This window comes from Arachis ipaensis, chromosome B1, assembly GCF_059453495.1.
Source record: "Arachis ipaensis isolate K30076 ecotype BB chromosome B1, ASM5945349v1, whole genome shotgun sequence".
Lineage (NCBI taxonomy): Eukaryota > Viridiplantae > Streptophyta > Magnoliopsida > Fabales > Fabaceae > Arachis > Arachis ipaensis.
In genome coordinates this window covers 131,868,253-131,889,557 of record NC_142436.1, presented here as the reverse complement: position 1 = coordinate 131,889,557, position 21,305 = coordinate 131,868,253, and the positions used below count along the sequence as shown (strand labels likewise).

The following is a 21,305-nucleotide window of genomic DNA, read 5'->3' as shown; positions in this document are numbered from 1 at the left end:
GGCCTCACGGCCACGCCTAGACCTCTTTTCACTTATGTATTTTCTACGGTGGAGTTTCTACACCCCATAGATTAAGGTGTGGAGCTCTGTTGTTCTTCATGAATTAATGCAAGTACTATTGTTTTTTCTCTCAATTCACGCCTACTTCTTCTCCAAGATATACTCTCGTACTTAATTCAGTTAAGTCAGAATGAAGGGGTGACCTGTGACAATCACCCACTATCTTCGTTACTCGCTTAGCCAAGATCCGCGTGCCTGACAACCATAAGCAGTCTACATGATGTTCAACGTAGTCATTGGACGACAGCCGGAGTATATTCTCTTGGGTATCTAATACACGGACCGAGTCCGTGAGATTAGTATCTTCGTGGTATAGGCTAGAATCATTGGCAGCATTCTTGGGATCCGAAAAGTATAAACCTTGTCTGTGGTATTCCGAGTAGGATCTGGGAAGGGATGACTGTAAAGAGCTTCAAACCTACAAATGTTGGGTGCAAGTGACAGTGTGTAAAAGGATCAATGGATCCTATTCTGACGCTAGCGGGAACCGACAGATGATTAGCCATGCGGTAGCTGTACCTGGTATTTTTCATCCGAGACGAGAAATTCGACAATTGATTAGCCGTGCAGAAACCATAGAGGACCATTTTCATTGAGAGGATCTTACAGCTTGCCATGGAAGGGAGCACGCATGGTTGGAAGAAGGCAATAGAAAAGCAAAGGTTCGGAAGCAACAAAGCATCTCCATACGCTTATCTGAAATCCCCACCAATGAATTACATAAGTAACTTTATCTTATTTCATGTTTTATTTATCTTTTCATTATCAAAACCTCATAACCATTTGAATCTGCCTGACTGAGATTTACAAGGATGACCATAGCTTTCTTCAAGCCGACAATCTCCGTGGGATCGACCCTTACTCACGTAATGTTTATTACTTGGATGACCCAGCGCACTTGCTGGTTAGTTGTGCGGAGATGTGAAAAGTGTGAATCACGATTTCCTAACACCAATTTTTTGGCACCGTTGCCGGGGAATTGTTCGAGTTTGGACAACTGACGGTTCATCTTGTTGCTTAGATTAGGTAATTTTAGTTTTCGAAAAATTCAAAAAAATGTGTTTTTCAAAATTTTTAAGAATGAATTCTAGAGTTTCTTGAGATATGTTGAAACCTGGCTGGCTGTTAAGCCATGTCTAATCTTTTGGACTAAGGTTTCCACTTTCCATTGCAAAAAGGACATGCATGTCTTTGTTATGTTAAAGCTTGGCTGGCTATTAAGCCATGTCTAATCTTTTGGACCGGAGCTTTAGAATATCATTGCAGGAGCCTTTGGATTCCCATCAATTTGGCTGTTATATGTCTTGCTCTGCTAAAGCTTGGCTGGCCATTTGGCCATGTCTAATTCTTTTGGACCGAAGTTTTAGACTAATATTGCACGAATCCTAGAATTCTTATTAAAAACAATTTTTTATCTCTTTATTTTCTTTTTCCAAAATAATTTTTGAAAAATATAAAAAAATTGATAAAACCATAAAAACCAAAAAAAAATTATGCTTCTTGCTTGAGTCTAGTGTCAAATTTTAAGTTTGGTGTCAGTTGCATCTTTTTAATTTTTCTTTAATTTTCGAAAATTCATCATGTGTTCTTCATGATCTTCAAATTGTTCTTGATGATTTTTCTTATTTGATCTTTCCATTTTTTTTTGTTTTTTCTTGTTTTTCATATGCATTCTTGAATTATTAGTGTCTAAAGTTTAAAAATTTTTAAGTTTGGTGTCTTGCATGTTTTTCTTTTCTTAAAAATTTTCAAAAACATGTTCTTGATGTTCATCATGATCTTCAAAGTGTTCTTGGTGTTCATCTTGACATTCAAAGTGTTCTTGCATGCATTATTAGTTTTGATCCTAAATTTTTATGTTTTGTGTCATTTTGTTGTTTTTCTCTCTCCTTATTAAAAATTCAAAAATAAAAAATAATATCTTTCCCTTATTTTACTAATAAATTTCGAAATTTTGGTTTGATTTAGTCAAAAGTTTTAAAATTTAGTTGTTTCTTGTTAGTCAAGTCAAATTTCAATTTAAAAACTTTATCTTTTCAAATCCTTTTTCAAAAATCAAATCTTTTTCATTTTTCTTCTTAATAATTTCGAAAACTTCAAAATTAATTTTCAAAATCTTTTTCTTAATTTTATTTCATAATTTTTGAAATTATTGCTAGCATTTAATATTTTGATTCAAATATTTCAAGTTGTTACTTGCCTATTAAGAAAGGTCCAATCTTTAAATTCTAGAATCATATCTTTTAAGTTTCTTGTTAGTCAAGTCATCAACTTTAATTTTCAAAAATCAAATCTTTTTAATTTATTTTTCAAAATAAATTTCAATCATATCTTTTTCAAAATTTAATTTTAAAATATTTTTCTAACTTCTTATCTTTTCAAAATTTATTTTCAAATCTGTTTCAATCAACCACTTGATTTGTTTGTTTTAAGTTTTAAAAGTTTACTATTTCTTATCTTTTTCAAAACCACCTAACTACTTTTCTCTCTCTAAATTTCGAAAACCACTAAAAACTTTTTCAAAAATCCTTTTTATTAATTAATTTATTTAGTTTTCAATTTGCTTTTATTTCTCTTCTTATTTTCGAATTCTAACTTAATTAATTAAATAAAAATAAAAATATTTTTCTTCTCCCTCTTTTTAAAAATTCGAATTTCTCCTCTCTCTCATCTCTTTCTATTTAGTTTATTTATTCACTAACACTTCTCTTCTTCTTAAAATTCGAACCCTCTTCCTCTCTCTGTGTTCAAATTCTTCTCATTCTATCTCTACCTCATTTTTCTATTCTTCTACTCACATAAAGGAATCTCTATACTGTGACATAGAGGATTCTTCTTCTTCTTTGTTCTCTTCTTTTTCATATGAGCAGGAACAAGGACAAGAACATTTTTGTTGAAGCTGATCCTGAACCTGAAATGACTCTAAAGAGGAAGCTAAAAGAAGCTAAAGCACAACACTCTGGAGAGGGCCTAACAGAAATTTTCGAAAAAGAAAAAGTTATGACAGCCGAAAATAATAACAATGGTGGAGATGCAAGGAAGATGCTTGGTGATTTTACTACACCAACTTCTGACTTCTATGGAAGAAGCATCTCAATTCCTGCAATTGGAGCAAACAACTTTGAGCTTAAGCCTCAATTAATTTCTCTAATGCAGCAAAATCGCAAGTTTCATGGACTTCCATTGGAAGATCCTCATCAGTTCTTAGCTGAATTCTTGCAAATCTGTGACACTGTTAAGACCAATGGGGTTAATCCTGAGGTCTACAGACTAATGCTTTTCCCTTTTGCTATAAGAGACAAAGCTAGGATATGGTTGGACTCACAACCTAAAGAAAGCCTGAACTCTTGGGAAAAGTTGGTCAATGCTTTCTTGGCCAAATTCTTTCCACCTCAAAAGTTGAGCAAGCTTAGAGTGGAAGTCCAAACCTTCAGACAGAAGGAAGGTGAATCCCTCTATGAAGCTTGGGAAAGATACAAGCAATTGATTAGAAGGTGTCCTTCTGACATGCTTTTAGAATGGAGCATCCTATGTATATTCTATGATGGTCTGGTCTGAATTGTCCAAGATTTCATTAGACCACTCTACTGGTGGCTCTCTTCATCTGAAGAAAATGCTTGCAGAAGCCCAGGAACTCATTGAAATGATTACAAATAACCAGTTCATGTACACTTCTGAAAGAAATCCTGTGAATAATGGGACAACTCAGAAGAAAGGAGTTCTTGAGATTGGTACTCTGAATGCCATATTGGCTCAGAATAAAATATTAACTCAGCAAGTCAATATAATTTCTCAGAGTCTGACTGAAATGTAAGCTACATCAGGTGGTACTAAAGAAGCCTCTCCTGAAGGAGAAGCTTATGACCCTGAGAATCATAGAATGGAAGAGGTGAATTACATGGGAGAATCCTATGGAAACACCTATAATCCTTCATGGAGGAATCATCCTAATCTCTCATGGAAGGATCAACAGAAGCCTCAACAAGACTTCAATAATAATTATGGTGGGAGAAATAGATTTGGCAATAGCAAGCCTTTTCTATCATCTACTGAGCAACAGACAGAGAATTCTAAGCAGAGCCTCTCTGACGTAGCAACCATAGTCTCTGATCTATCTAAGAGCACTCTCAATTTCATGACTGAAACAAGGTCCACCATAAAAAATTTGGAGGGACAAGTGGGTCAGCTGTCTAAAAGAGTTACTAAAATCTCTCCTAGTACTCTCCCAAGCAATATAGAAGAGAATCCAAAGAGAGAGTGCAAAGCCATTAATATACCCAACATGGCCAAATCCATAGAGGAGGAAGAGGCAGTGATTTCCAGTGAGGAAGACCTCAATGGACGTCCACTGGCCCCTAAGAAGTTCCCTAATGAGGAACCAAAGGAATCTGAGGCTCATATAGAGACCATAGAGATTCCACTGAACTTACTGTTGCCATTCATGAACTCTGATGAGTATTCTTCCTCTGAAGAGGATGAAGATATTATTGAAGAGCAAGTTGCTCAATATCTAGGAGCAATCATAAAGCTGAATGCCAAGTTATTTGGTAATGAAACTTGGGAGGATGAACCTCCATTGCTTATTAATGAACTGAATACTTTGGGGCAACTTAAGTTACCTTAGAAGAAACCGGATCCCAGAAAGTTCTTAATACCTTGCACCATAGGCACCATGACCTTTGAGAAGGCTCTGTGTGACCTGGGGTCAGGAATAAACCTCATGCCACTCTCTGTAATGGAGAAACTAGGGATCTTTGAGGTACAAGCTGCAAAATTCTCACTAGAATTAGCAAACAAATCAAGGAAATGGGCTTATGGACTTGTAGAGGATGTCTTAGTAAAGGTTGAAGGCCTGTACATCCCTACTGATTTCATAATCCTAGACACTGGAAAGGAAGAGGATGAATCCATTATCCTTGGAAGACCCTTCCTAGCCACAGTAAAAGCTGTGATTGATGTGGACAGACGAGAGTTAGTCCTTCAATTGAATGAGGACTACCTTGTGTTTAAGGCTCAAGGATCTTCTTTTGTAACCATGGAGAGGAAGCATGAAAAGCTTCTCTCAATACAGAGTCAAACAAAGCCGCCACACTCAACTTCTAAGTTTGGTGTTGGGAGGCCAACATTAAGCTCTGAGTCTCTGTGAAGCTCTCTAAGAGCTCACTGTCAAGCTATTGACATTAAAGAAGCGCTTATTGGGAGGCAACCCAATGTTATTTAATTATATTTAATGATTTTCCATTGCTATTTTATATTTTCTTTAGGTTGATGATTATGTGAAGTCACAAAAATAACTACAGAATTAAAAGCGGAATCAAAAACAGCATTAAAAATAGCACACCCTAGAAGACAGGCTTACTGGCGTTTAAACGCCAGTAAGGATAGCAGAATGGGCATTTAACGCCCAGTCTCGCAGCATTCTGGGCGTTTAATGCCAGAAAAGGGTGTCTAGCATCTGGTTGGAATTAAACGCCAGAAATGACAGACAGACTGGCGTTTAACGCCAGAAAAGGGTGTCTGGCTGGCGTTAAACGCCAGAAAGGGGCAGCAGACTGGCGTTTAACGCCAGGAAAGGTAGCAGAGCTGGGTTTTAACCCAGAATTGGCACACAGAGGGCGTTTGAATGCCAGAATAGTGCAGGGAGCAGAATTCCTTGGCACCTCAGGATCTGTGGACCACACAGGATCCCCACCTACCCCACCTCTTCTTCTCTCTTCTTCACACCTTTCTATAACACTCTTTCCCAAATACCCTTGACCAATCCCATCAATAACTCCTTCCCAAATACCCTTCACCTATCAAATCTTACCCTCTTCTCCATAATCTCTTCACCACTTAAATCCATCCATCATAAAATTCCACCTACCTCACCATTCAAATTCAAACCATTTTCCTCCCAAACCCACCCCTTCATAACCGAATTCCCTCTCTCTCTTACCCTATAAATACTCCTCCTTACCACCTTCCATTTCACACATCATACACACTCCCCCCCTTGGCCGAACCCACTCCTCACCTCCATCTCCTCCATTTCTTCTTCTTCTCCTCTTTTTTTTCTCTTTTGCTCGAGGATGAGTAAATATTTTAAGTTTGGTGTGGAAAAAGCTCTACTTTTTGTTTTTCCATAACTATTAATTGCACCTAAGGCCAGAAAAACCTATAGAAAGAGGAAAGGGAAGGCAATTGCTTCCACATCCAAGTCATGAGAGATGGAGAGATTCATCTCAAAAGTGCATCAAGACCACTTCTATGAAGTTGTGGCAAAGAAAAAAGTGATCCCCGAGGTCCCCCTTCATGCTCAAAAAGAGTGAATATCCAGAGATCCGATGTGGGATTCGAAGAAGAGGTTGGGAAACTCTCACCAACCCCATCCAACAAGTCAGAATCTTAATGGTTCAAGAGTTCTATACTAATGCATGGATCACTAGGAACCATGACCAAAGTATGAACTCAAACCCAAAGAATTGGCTCACAATGGTTCGGGAAAAATACTTGGATTTCAGTCCCGAAAATGTGAGGTTGGCACTTAACTTGCCAATGATGCAAGGAGATCCTCACCCTTTCACTAGAAGGGTCAACTTAGATCAAAGGTTGGACCAAGTCCTCATGGACATCTGTATGGAAGGAGCTCAATGGAAGAGACTCAAGAGGCAAGCCGGTTCAATTGAGAATGCCTGACCTCAAACCCGTGGCTAGGGGATGGCTAGAGTTCATCCAACGCTCTATCATTCCTACTAGCAACCGATCTGAAATTATTGTAGACCGGGCTATCATGATCCATAGTATCATGATTGGAGAGGAAGTAGAAGTTCATGAGATCATATCTCTAGAACTATACAAGGTGGTGGACAAGCCTTCCACTTTGGCAAGGTTAGCCTTTCCTCATTGAAGAGGACAAGTCCATCACTAAAAAGAGGATGGAGCAAACAAGAGAGCCCACTCATGGACCTCAACAAGAGCATGAGTAAATTCCTCATCATGAAATCCCTGAGATGCCTCAAGGGATGCATTTTCCTCCACACAACTATTAGGGGCAACTCAATACCTCTTTAGGAGAACTGAGTTCCAACATGGAACAACTAAGGATGGAGCACCAAGAGCACTCTGTCATCCTCCATGAAATCAGAGAGGACCAAAAGGACATGAGAGAGGAGCAACAAAGGCAAGGAAGAGACATAGAGGAGCTCAAGCACTCCATAAGATCTTCAAGAGGATGAACTAGCTGCCATCACTAAGGTGGACCCGTTCTTTAATTTTCTTGTTCTTATTTTTCTGTTTTTCGATTTCTATGCTTTATGTTTTATCTATGTTTGTGTCTTTATTACATGATCATTAGTGTCTAGTGTATATGTCATAAATCTATGAATGTCCTATGAATCCTTCACCTTTCATAAAATGAAAAAAAATATTTTCTGAAAAAGAAAAAGATGTACATGAATTTCGAATTATATCTTGAAAATAATCTAATTATTTTGATGTGGTGGCAATACTTTTTGTTTTCTGAATGAATGCTTGAACAGTGCATATTTTTTATATTGTTGTTTATGAATGTTAAAATTGTTGGCTCTTGAAAGAATAATGAAAAAGGAGAAATGTTATTGATAATCTGAAAAATCATAAAATTGATTCTTGAAGCAAGAAAAAGCAGTGAAGAACAAAAGGCTTGCAAAAAAAAAGAAATAAAAAGCAAGCAGAAAAAGCCAATAACCCTTTAAACCAAAAGGCAAGGGTAAAAAGGATCTAAGGCTTTGAGCATTAATGGATAGGAGGGCCCAAAGGAATAAAATCCTGGCCTAAGCGGCTAAACCAAGCTGTCCCTAACCATGTGCTTGTGGCGTGAAGGTGTCAAGTGAAAAGCTTGAGACTGAGTGGTTAAAGTCGAGGTCCAAAGCAAAAAGAGTGTGCTTAAGAGCTCTGGGCACCTCTAATTAGGGACTCTAGCAAAGCTGAGTCACAATCTGAAAAGGTTCACCTAGTTATGTGTCTGTGACATTTATGTATCCGGTGGTAATACTGGAAAATAAAATGCTTAGGGTCACGGCCAACACTCATAAAGTAGCTGTGTTTAAGAATCAACATGCTGAACTAGGAGAATCAATAACACTATCTGAATTCTGAGTTCCTATAGATGCCAATCATTTTGAACTTCAAAGGATAAAGTGAGATGCCAAAACTGTTCAGAAGCAAAAAGCCACTAGCCCCACTCATCTAATTGGAACTGAGCTTCATTGATATTTGGAATTCATTGTATATTCTCTTCTTTTTATCCTTTTCGGCATTGTTTTTACATAGTTTTAGTAAGTTTTAATTACTTTTTATTATATTTTTATTAGTTTATTCAAAAATTACATTTCTAGAATTTACTATGAGTTTGTGTATTTTTCTGTGATTTCAGGTATTTTTTGGCTGAAATTGAGGGACCTGAGCAAAAATCTGATTCAAAGGCTGAAAAAGGACTGCAGATGCTGTTGGATTCTAACCCTGCTTCACTCCAAATGACTTTTCTGGAGCTACAAAAACCCAATTGGCGCGCTCTCAATTGCATTGGAAAGTAGACATCTTGGGCTTTCCAGCAATATATAATAGTCTATACTTTTCTTGAGATTTGATGGCCCAAACTGGCGTCCAAAGTCAGCCTAAAACTTCCTGGCGTAAAACGCCCAAACTGACACCAGAATTGGAGTTAAACGCCCAAACTGGCACCAAAGCTGGCGTTTAACTTCAAGGACAGCCTATGCACGAAAAAGATTCAATGCTCAGCCCAAGCACACACCAAGTGGGCCCCGGAAGTGGATTTCTGCACTATCTGCACTTAGTTACTCATTTTCTGTAACCCTAGGTTACTAGTTTACTATAAAAACTACTTTTACAGATTTATTTTACGTCTTTTTGACCATCTTTTGATCATATGTAACTTTGATCATCTTTTCACATTTGGAGGCTGGCCTCATAGCCATGCCTAGACCTCTTTTCACTTATGTATTTTCTACACCCCAAACTATTAAGGTGTGGAGCTCTGCTGTTCTTCATGAATTAATGCAAGTACTATTATTTTTTCTCTCAATTCACACCTACTTCTTCTCCAAGATATACTCTCGTACTTAATTCAGTTAAGTCAGAATGAAGGGGTGACCCGTGACAATCACCCTGTGATGCCAGGGCATTTTGGTCAATTTTACTGACCTTTTCTTTACTGTTTTAGGGTAGTTTCATGCATTTTCTTAGTTAATAAGCAAGTTTTGGGTAGATAATCACTTACATCTTAATTCAAGCAAACATTGTGAATTTCATGTGATTTTATGAGAATTATGCATGAATTGGATGACAAATTGGATAATGCATGTCTCATAACTTAGATTAGAGCTTTGATGCACTTTATTTGCTTGGTTTTAGGACAAAGGAAGCAAGGAAGAGCCACATTAGCAGCCACGTTAATCTAATTAACGTGACCACTAACGTGGAATGGGAATAAACTTACAACGTTAATGAGAAAAGTGGTTGCCAATAACTCCTTCGAAACCATCATGGCCCACGTTAATTGCCACGTTAACTACATTAACGTGGTAGTTAACGTGGAGAGAAAGGGAGCTCCAGCGTTAGTGGTAAAAGTGAATACCACTAACGCTCCAAATTGGCAATTAGCCATGTTAAGAGTCACGTTAACTCAGTTAACATGAACTCTAACGTGGAAAGGAAGACAAAGCCAACGTTAGTGACACTCACCTTTGTCACTAACGTTGGACTAAGCCCAATTGGCCACGTTAAGAGTCACGTTAACTACATTAACGTGAACTCTAACGTGGGAGGAGCAAGGAATCGCCAACGTTAGTGACACTCACCTTTGTCACTAACGTTGGACCAAGCCACTATGAGCCACGTTAGTTGCCACGTTAATTGCATTAACATGGAAGCTAACGTGAAGGAAAGAAATGATGAGCCAACGTTAGTGACACTCACCTTTGTCACTAACGTTGGAGATGGCAATCACCACCACGTTAATGGCCACGTTAAGACAATTAACATGAGGCATTAACATGAGAAGGGGCGTTTGGAACGTTAGTGACAAAGGTAAGTGTCACTAACGCTCTCGAGGCTAAGGCATGCCCACGTTAAGAGCCACATTAGTTATACTAACGTGGACTCTAATGTGAGAAAAGGGGGGCTAAGAGCAACGTTATTGGCAAAGGTGAACGCCAATAACACTTGCGATGGACCAAAAGGCAACGTTAGTGGTCACGTTAGTGCCATTAACATTGAAGTTAACGTGAACCATCTTGGGCTAGGAACGTTAGTGAAAAAAGTGATTGTCACTAACGTTCTTGAACCCACATTTTCACTTAACGTTAACGCCACTAACGTCCTAGCTAAAGTCCATGCCTACTTCACACTTTCTCTGCAAGTAAAGCTGAGCCCACTGAAGATTGCAACTGCTTCAACTTAAGATCCAAAGGCCCATATCTAAGACTTGAAGAGCCAACTGGAAGATCAGAAGAGTAGTATATATAGGAATAGTTTTGAACTAGAGAAAAGCTTTTTGGCATTGAGAACCACTCTCTGTATAATTTTACTTTCTCTACAACTTCTAGTTTTACTTTCAGAATGTATTTTCCATCTTTTTTTTCCATTCCCAGAGCTATGAACAACTAAACCCCTTTCATTGGGTTAGGGAGCTCTATTGTAATTTGATGGATCAATAATAGTTTTCATTATTCTTCCTCTTTCTTTTCTCTTGATTTTACTAGAAAGCTTTTAATCTTCATCCAATTGGGTAGTTGTCTTGGAAAAGAAGCTATTCATACTTGGATCTCTTCGGAATCTTGGAAAAGGAATGAAGAGATCATGCTAGAAATGCTTTCTCATGTTGGACCAAATTGGGGTTTGGATGGATATAGTGACATATAATCCTACCAATATTTTGATTTGGGAATACATGTGGTATAATCAGTGACCACACTTCATCTCTTCTCATGAGCAATTAGACTAAGGAATTGGCTATTGATCAAGATTTGAGAGATTGAATTACCAAGGAATTGGAATTCAATCACTTAAGATTGCCAAGGAGATCAATGAATGGATTGATTGAGGAAGAGATGAAAATGAACTTGATCCGGAGAATACAACATCTCCTGAGCCCAATGAACTCCCCATTTCTGATCTTACCCATTCTCTTTACTTTCTGCCATTTACTTTTATGTTCATCCTCCCCATTCCTCATTTAAGATTCTGCAATTTACTTTCTGTCATTTACATTCAGTCCTTTATTTCCAGTAATTACATTTCCTGCCATTTACTTTTCGCCATTTAATTTCCTGCAATTCTCCAATCAAATTCTGCTTAGCTCAACTAGAACATTCCTCCAATTAAAGTTGCTTGACCAATCAATCCCTGTGGGATTCGACCTCACTCTATTGTGAGTTTTTACTTGACGACAATTCGGTATACTTGCCGAGGGAAAATTGTTGAGAGACAAGTTTCCGTGCATCACCCACTATCTTCGTTACTCGCTTAGCCAAGATCCGCGTGCCTGACAACCATAAACGGTCTACATGATGTTCAACGTAGTCATTGGATGACAGCCGGAGTATATTCTCTTGGGTATCTAATACATGGACCGAGTCCGTGAGATTAGTATCTTCGTGGTATAGGCTAGAATCATTGGCAGCATTCCTGGGATCCGGAAAGTCTAAACCTTGTCTGTGGTATTCCGAGTAGGATCTGGGAAGGGATAACTATAAAGAGCTTCAAACCTGCGAATGTTGGGCACAAGTGACAGTGTGCAAAAGGATCAATGGATCCTATTCCGACGCTAGTGGGAACCGACAGATGATTAGCCATGCGGTAGCTGTACCTGGTATTTTTCATCCGAGACGAGAAATCCGACAGTTGATTAGCCGTGCAGAAACCGTAGAGGACCATTTTCACTAAGAGGATCTTACAGCTTGCCATGGAAGGGAGCACGCATGGTTGGAAGAAGGCAATAGGAAAGCAGAGGTTTGAAAGCAACAAAGCATCTCCATACGCTTTTCTGAAATTCCCACCAATGAATTACATATGTAACTTTATCTTATTTTATGTTTTATTTATCTTTTCATTATCAAAACCTCATAACCATTTGAATCCGCGTGACTGAGATTTACAAGGATGACCATAGCTTGCTTCAAGCCGACAATCTCCGTGGGATCGACCCTTACTCACGTAAGGTTTATTACTTGGACGACCCAGTGCACTTGCTGGTTAGTTGTGCGAAGATGTGAAAAGTGTGAATCACGATTTCCCAATACCGGTAAGCAATAAATGAAAAAATTAATTTTTGATGCAAAGTACTACTTGTGGGATGAACCATATCTCTTTAAGAGGTGTGCAGACGGAGTAATCCGCAGATGTGTGCCTAGAGAAGAGGCACAGAAGATTCTCTGGCATTGCCATGGATCACAATATGGAGGACATTTTGGAGGTGAGCGAACATCCACAAGGGTTCTCCAATGTGGTTTCTACTGGCCTACTCTCTATAGAGACTCCCGAGAGTTTGTACGTAACTGTGACAGTTGCCAAAGAGCTGGTGTTCCGAGGGTTACCTGAAACTGGAGGTCGATCTCGGACGAGATCTTCTCTACTGGTCGGAGATAATGTGTCCGGCTGGCTGATGGCGGCCGAAGCTATTGTGTCCGACTTGTTGGACTTGCTGCACTGCTGATCCTTGTCCACCGGAGGATGGGGGTACCTGCGAGAGACTCCAATGCTTAAGTTAGCATGGGTATTAAGCAGGTTTATTGTAGAATCAGAGTATGAGTTATACCTGGGTGCTCCAGTGTATTTATAGTAGTGTGGGCTGACCTTTCTGATACGATAAGTTAGTTATCTTATCTTATCTTATCTTATTTTGGGTGAAGTCAGCTTGTCTTCAAGGGAACCACCTTTATCTCCATAGGCTTGGTTTGCCTTTGGATTTGGGTCGTGTTCTTCTATCTGGGCCCTTTATTGGACTTTCATGTCGATTTGGCCGACCTCTTTGAAAGGAGGTCGGCTAGTCAGTCCTAAAGAGGTTGGTCGCCTTGTCGGCGATCATCCCGAGTTGGGTAGCTCGACCCAGGGTATGAACAGTGCCCCTGCTTGAGCTCGGTCTTCTTTTTTGAGGTCGACTCCTTTGACTTCGATCCTTCTTTAGTGAGACCGAGTTCAAGCATTTTGTCAATTCCTTCCTTTTGTAGATTCTTTTTTAATGTAGAACGTTTTCCTCTAAAAGCGCGCGCTTTTATATCAGCGCTTTGGTTTTTGGGAATGTGAGAGGGTTTAATACCTTCATTAATTGGTATTAATTGCCCCGTTTTCTCTTGGCTTTTATTTTGAATCTCTCAATCAAAAAACGGTTTCTCTTCTTCGCTCTTCTTCGTAACTTCTCCCTTTACTCTCTCATTTTCTGTTTCTTTCATAGTTTCTTCCCGCAATGCCTGTTCTGCTACTGCTTTCTGAGGAAGAGGGGTGATTTTCAGATTTCTCCTTCTATCTTCGCAGTTTTCCGCTTCGAGGGGTGGCTTTGGTGCTTCTTCTCTTCAGCTTCCTTTTATTTTCCAGGTTCGATTTTTCTTCCTCTTCTCGTTGCCTGAATCTAAAAATTGGGGGTTTTGCATGTTTGTTATTGTTTCTGCTTGTGCCTTCGATGATGGTTTTGCTTGATTCTGAAAAAGTTTGCGTCTTTGGTGATTTTCTGTTGGGCATTTTTGGTTTTGACAATGCTTTGGCTGATAGACTGTAGAAAGGTAGTGACTTTGTCTTTTTACTTCCTTTGTTTTCGTTTGAAACCTTATTTTCTCCTTTTTTTGATGAGTGCCGGGACGTAAGTTGTTGAATTTTTTTGAAACCTTACTTTGTTACTGCCTCTAAAGGATGTCCCAGGGCTTTGGTTTGAGTATTGGGGTTTTCCTTTCCTGTTTGTTTGTCTGTCGAGTTATTTTGCCCCTCATCCGAGATGTTTTGTTAGTAATCTACTCTTCTTTTCTTATTGTAGGATTTAGTTAGCCTCATGTCTTCCCGCAATAACGTTGTAGAGATGTCTTCCCAGGTTCCTGAGGGCATGGCCGATTGGGTGGACTCGATGGTTCTTATGTGTGTCTCTTTGGTTGATTCCGAGTTTTGCGCGCAGCTTAGGCAGTTTCATAGGGTCTGTAGTAATCCTGGTGATGAGAAGAATTATGAACTTGTCCCTCCTTCTTCTGAGGAGAGAGTTTGTTTCTCTACTCGGGTTGTTAATGATCGCCCTTTTTTCTATGCTTATGACTTCTTCTTTGGTCAGTTGGGTATCACCCTTCCTTTTACTGAGTTTGAGACCGACCTGTTATGGTCCTGTAATGTTGCTCCCTCTCAACTTCACCCTAATTCCTGGGGTTTCATTAAAATTTTTCAATTGTTGTGTAATGGTTTTGGTATCCCTGCCTCGCAATCTCTCTTTTTCTACTTATTTGTCTTGACAAAGCCTGGAGTAGTAAAAAAGAAGGCAGCGTGGGTCTCATTCCGATCTTCCCAGGGAAAGAAGGTCTTTTCCATGTTTGATGAATCGTTTCGCAATTTTAAGAACTATTTTTTCAAGGTCTGAGCTGTTGAAGGAACTCGGCCCCTTTTCTTGGATAGAATGATGAGCTCGCCTTTCCCTTGGAATGGCAAAAAGATGTGAGAGTGTCCAGATTGGAAAATGTTGGATGAGGCTGAGCGAGCTTTTGGACTGTCTTGGAAGAACACTGGGGTCAATCCCCCCATCTTGATACAAAGAAATTTTTAACAAATCCCTCTCTTCTTCAAACTGAGCTAGGTATTTTGCGTTTCCTTTCTTATCTGTTTATATTGCTTGTGAATGCCTTTCCGAATTGTAGCTTAATTTCTTACTCTTGTGTCTTATTTGCAGAGGCGATGAAGAATAATGAATCCATGAAAGCTTTTAAGAGGGCACAGAAGGTGACTGCTGCCAAAAACATCTCGGCTAAGGCGGCCGGGGAGGGATCTTCCCAAGTGCGTGTGAAGCCGTCCATGCCGAGTTCTCCTGGGGTGAGGAAGGTGATCCCTACTCCCCGAGTTCGTCTGGCTGACCCTCTTCCAACTTTTGCTGCTCCTTCTGTCGCTCCTCCCAATAAGAAACAAAAAACAGTTGAGCCCTTTGACCTTGATGCTCCCGACTTTAATGCTATTGAATTTGTCGATCAGCAAATCGGGCCCTATGGCGCCCTTTCTATGGACGATGTGTCCATCCTTCATCATTTGGAATTTATGACCCGAAACAGCATAAAGATGGCGTACATGAGGGCTGCTCTGCACCGAACTGCTCAGAACCTACCTCTCCATGCCACCAAAGCATTTATGGAGGAGGCAAAGCAAGAGTTCGACCGGATAAAAGGGCTGAAGGAGGAGCTCGAGGTGAAGGTGGCCAAGCTGGAAAAAGATCTAGAGAACAAGAAGGCGAGTTCCCTTTCTCTGGCAGCTTCTGTGCGGTTAGCCGAGGACACGGCAATGATGCATAAGGATAGTTACGTTACGTCCTATCGGAAGGTGATGCGCCTGAGGGGGGAGCTGGAGAGTGCGCGGGAAGATTATTCTGAACTTCAAAGTCATCTTGTTGGCAGCGTGACTGCTGCTTACGAGAACCTGAAGGAGCAAGTTCGGGTTATTGCTCCCGAGGCCGACCTGACCCTCTTCAGCCTGGATAATGTTATCAAGGATGGCAAGATTGTCCCTGATGACGAGGATGATGATAATGTCGAACCTCCCCCTGTGTCCTCTGCTAAGGTGTCGACTTCTGCTGTTCCTACGGAGGTCGACCCTCCCGCTTCTGATCCTGACTGCCAGATCTTAAACCGAGATGATGGTACTGTGGATGCTGTTCCTCTCCAGACTCGCCCTCCGTCTGCTGCTAAAAAGTCTTCTGACCCTTAGCTTCATTTATTCTGGATATTTATGTAGTTGGCCCGGCTTGTGGGCTTTTTAAACTCTTTATGTTTTGTTAACTGCTGACACTTTCTTGTTACATGCCTAGCAACTTTTATTTTTGAAAAAACAAAAGGTAGCTCGCTTAGCTTTTTAAGGTAGGTTTTGGTGGCCTCCAAGGCTTTTATAACTTTTTGTAGACTATATCATGCTTTTTGTGCTTGATTTGGTATCTCTTCTATTTTCTGAGAATGTTGGAACCTTGCAGCTCCACCTTTTTGGATTTGCTTTGTACTTTTGTAGCTTGAATCCTTTGTGGTTATGGTTATGTGGGTCTAACTTTTTTCGGTTTTTTTGCTCTTGCTTGTATTCTTGACGATCTATAACCAATTTCTTCAAGTTAGTCTTCCAAGTTGTTTTGGTGGTCCTGTTCCGTTTTTTTCGGGGGCTACCTTTGTAACTTGCTTTGTAGTAGGGCGACTTCTTTACGTCGTCCTTTTCTAAGTTATTTTTGTAATCCTCTTTCTTGGATCTTTGTCAGATCTTTTTCAGGGATTGCTTATTATAACTTTTTAGTAGTAAGAGTCCGACTTCGTTATATCGGTCTCCTTTAAGTTACTTTTGCAAGTAACTTTTTAGTAGTAGGAGTCCGACTTCGTTATATCGGTCTCCTTTAAGTTACTTTTGCAAGTAACTTTTTAGTAGTAGGAGTCCGACTTCGTTATATCGGTCTCCTTTAAGTTACTTTTGCAAATAACTTTTTAGTAGTAGGAGTCCGACTTCGTTATATCGGTCTCCTTTAAGTTACTTTTGCAAATAACTTTTTAGTAGTAGGAGTCCGACTTCATTATATCGGTCTCCTTTAAGTTACTTTTGCAAATAACTTTTTAGTAGTAGGAGTCCGACTTCGTTATATCGATCTTCTTTAAGTTACTTTTGCAAATAACTTTTTAGTAGTAGGAGTCCGACTTCGTTATATCGGTCTCCTTTAAGTTACTTTTGCAAATAACGTTTTAGTAGTAGGAGTCCGACTTCGTTATATCGGTCTCCTTTAAGTTACTTTTGCAAATAACTTTTTAGTAGTAGGAGTCCGACTTCATTATATTGGTCTCCTTTAAGTTACTTTTGCAAATAACGTTTTAGTAGTAGGAGTCCGACTTCGTTATATCGGTCTCCTTTAAGTTATTTTTGTAGTCCTCTTTTTTGGACCTTTGTCAGGTCTCTTTCAGGGACTACTTGTATTACTTTTTAGTTTTGGGCTGACTTTGTTATGTCGGGCCCTTCTAAGTTAAAGTAATCATCTTTAATAGGGTTGGCCAGACCTCTTTCCAGAGTTTACTTATAACTTGGGTTGACTTGGTCCGACTTCTTAATGTCGGCCAGCCTTTAAGTTATTCTTTTAGCAATCCGTAAGACCTCGTCAGGTTCTTTTTTAGATCACTTTCGATAACTTCTTACATTATTCTGTGTTCATCTTTGCCGATTTGTAGGAAGTGGTTGTCATCTCTAGATCGTCCTTTGGGTGAATCGTGTTTTCACCTTTATCAGACGGTTATCTTTATCGTGATCGTGCAGTGAAATTACTTTTTTCACTTTCTGCCGATCTGTTGCTTTATAATCGGACGATGAATACTTCAGATTAATGCGTCTTGAAATCTTGTAAAATATCTAAAATATATATTTATTCAAAGGAAAGTGCAAATATGTACATGTGGGAATTTTTCATCCCTTTGTGTCGAATAGTGTTTGAGTCTCAACTTGGTACCTCATTAAAAAACCTTTTCAGGAAAAAAAGTGCATCCAATGGTGAGATCTTTTACTTTTCTAGCCGTAGTACCTTCTTAGGTTGCAGGCGTGCCATGATCTGGGAAGCTCTCGTCCATCGAGTTCGGACAGTCTGTAATAGCCCTTCCCGAGTACTTTTACAACTCAGTAGGGTCCTTTCCAGTTTGCTGCTAACTTTCCTTTGCCTGGTCGAGTTGTTCCAATATCATTTCGGATTAGGATGAGGTCGTTCTCTGTGAAACTTCTTGGCATTACCTTTTGATTATATTTGGAAGCCATTCGACCTATTAGCGCTTCTTCCCTGATCCGAGCTCTTTCCTGAATTTCAGGTAGTAGGTCGAGTTCTTCCTTCTGAAGTTGAGAGTTGGCCCTTTCATTGTAGTGGACTACTCTGGGTGACCCTTCCTCGATCTCTACTGGGATCATTGCCTCCACTCCGTATGCTAGTCGAAAGGGTGATTCATTTGTCGTGGAGTGTTGCGTTGTTCGATATGCCCATAGGACTTGCGTAGTAATGCAAATCCTTCGAGAACATTAGTGACACTTACCTTTGTCACTAACGTTCCAATGTTCCCCTATTTCCCATGTTAGAGTCCACGTTAACTAAGTTAACGTGGCTTCTAACGTAGTCATGCTAGCCATCTCCAACGTTAGTGACAAAGGTGAGTGTCACTAACTTTGGCTCATCATCTCTTTATCCATGTTAGCTTCCATGTTAACTAAGTTAACGTGGGAGTAAACGTTGCTCATGGTGGCTCTTGGTGGTTCACCCCACGTTAGTGACAAAGGTAAGTGTCACTAACGTTGGCTATCAATTGCTCTCTCCACGTTAGCTTCCACGTTAACTAAGTTAACGTGGGAGTTAACGTGGCTTATGGAGGCTTGGCCAACGTTAGTGACAAAGGTGAATGTCACTAACGTTGGCTTCTCTTTTGCTTCTTAACGTTAGAGTCCACGTTAACTAAGTTAACGTGGCTCTTAACGTGGCCACTTATGAGCTTGGTCCAACGTTAGTGACAAAGGTAAGTGTCACTAACGTTAGCTCCATTTTCTTTCTTCCACGTTAGAGTTCACGTTAACTTAGTTAACGTGACTCTTAACGTGGGTTATGATGGCTTCGAGGGCGTTATTGGCGATTACTTTTCTCATTAACATTGCGAGCTAGCTCCCATTCCACGTTAGTGGTCACGTTAGTTAGACTAACATGGCTGCTAACGTGGTTCTTCCTTGCTTCCTTTGTCCTGAAATCAAGCAATAAAGTGCATCAAAGTTCTAATCCAAATCATGAGACATGCATCCTCTAATTTGTCATATAATTCATGCAAAATTCTCATGAAATCATATAAAGTGCACAATGTATGCTTGAATCAAGATGTAAGTGAATATCTACCCAAAACTAGCTTATTTTCTAAGAAAATGCATGAAACTACCTTAAAAATAGTAAAGAAAAGGTCAGTGAAACTGGCCAAAATGCCCTGGCATCACAACACCAAACTTAAAGCTTGCTTGTCCCTAAGCAAGTACTGGAACAAGAGAATGAGGAATGAAATGCCAAGAGAAAATGAGTCATTCTTGTGGAAGTCATGTCCCTGGTTTTATGGTGGTTTCATGCATAGCAACTTAGGTTCATTCCTTCACTGGCTTTCAGACCTTTATCATGTCCTAGAATACTCACTTTGCTTGCATCCCATGAGACTTTTATTCATTGATCCCTTTTGTTTCTTGTCAATTCAGGGCTTATTTGTGTTCTTAGGCTAAGTGCTCTGTAAGGGGGCAACTCTTTAAAATAAGCTTTCAGCCAACACTCCCGAACCAGTTGGTTCAAGGTGCTAGGTGTTGAAACACCCCTAAGGACTTACTTCCTCAAGTCTCTCCCCCATACATACACACCACAGGTACATGGTTTGTCTATTTTCTTTCCTTGAGGTCTTGGTGTCCAGCACCTCTTTGGGCTACTAAATGTTCTATAGCAAAGATTGCTCTTGATAGTGGACTTTCAGCTGATAATCCTGGGTTAGTTAACCCAAGTTACTAGGTGATAAAGCACCCCTGAGAGCTTAGTAATCCAAGCAGATCCTTGGTACAAGAACACCACAGACACATCCCTCAAAACTCAAACCCTTGGTGCCCAGCCTCTTTTCTTGCTATTTTTCTTTTATTCTTCACTTTAATTATTTCTTTCCCTTTTTCTTATTAGGATCTTGTTATTTAGCTAGTCTCATGGGGTGTGTTCAAAGCATATGATTTAGGACAGATAGTTGTCTTCCCACCTTGTTGGTGAACCAACTTAGCTAACTTATGACTACACCACAAACTTAGGAACTTACTCCATAGTACGAACTCCACTCTGGTCTTTTATAAAACACCCATTATCTTTTCATTTGATTCAAAAGGACAAGCATACAAGTAAGTAAGGAAATGATGCAGTAATGACATTCAGACTAGCAATCCTAGACCTAAGCAATGAAAAACTTAAAAGACAGAATTTAAAAGGGTTCCAACTAACGAGTAACTATTAATCAAAAGTGCATTCGGACTTCCAATTTTCAACATTCTAAGTACATGGAATTAAGTAACAATACAACCTTCGGGTGATGGTTTCTAGTTGCCTTCTTTTTGTCATCATCTTAGTCTTTGCTACCTCACTTCCTTGGGTGAAGGTGCACCATTTCCTCATAAAATTCCTACAAAGTTATTGGAAGTTGCTTGTTCCCAAATCACTTGAGAAATAGTTAGCTTGCATGTATGCTTGTGACTTCTGAACTTAATTTGGTGTGTGAACACCAAACTTAGTTCTTTGCCCAGTACAAAACCTTGCATATATGCAGAGAACCTCATATCTTGTTATTAACAAAACAATTATTAACTAAAGTCTAACTACATCTAAGTGGTTTCCCTTGATTGGTTGGAGCTAGCAATGTGCTTTGGGAGTGGAGTGTGATTCAAACTAAGATCCGTTGGTGGAACACCAAACTTAGAATTACACTTTCACTCTTGGATTGTTTTGGTGTGGAACACCAAACTTAGCTCCTCGCAATACATGGGGAACAACTTGTGACCTTTATTGAAATAAAGATGAAAAGGAAACTACCTGAGGTTGGGTTGCCTCCCAACAGAGCGCTCTTTTATCGTCGCTAGCTCATCGATTCCTCAATTACTTGAGATGATACTTTACTCTGGGGTTTTCCCCCATGTTGCCCATATAATGTTTGAGTTTTTGTCCGTTCACAGTGAACGTCCTCTCTGAACCTTCATCCATGATTTCTATGTGCCCATATGGCGAGACCTTTGTGACAAGGAAGGGTCCTGACCACCTTGACTTGAGTTTGCCAGGGAACAGTCTCAATTTGGAGTTGTAAAGGAGTACTTGTTGCCCCTTTTCAAAACTCATTGGTGCCAGATGCAGGTCATGTCTTCTCTTCGCCTTTTCTTTATAAATCTTGGAATTTTCATAGGCTTGAGATCTAAATTCTCCCATCTCTTGCAGTTGCAGGATCCTCTTTGCACCAGCAGCAATGCTGTCAAAATTTAGTATCTTGAGAGCCCAGAGA

The 21,305-nt window shown here is 39.8% G+C and overlaps 1 non-coding gene across 1 annotated transcript; it reads right to left on the bottom strand.

Moving 5' to 3' along the window:
* Nucleotides 1-3,465: 3,465 nt before the first annotated feature.
* LOC148578404 (small nucleolar RNA R71) lies at nucleotides 3,466-3,573 on the bottom strand. Its single transcript, XR_015903926.1, has one exon. It is a non-coding gene; the product is annotated as a small nucleolar RNA R71 (small nucleolar RNA).
* Between the last annotated feature and the right edge of the window lie 17,732 nt (nucleotides 3,574-21,305).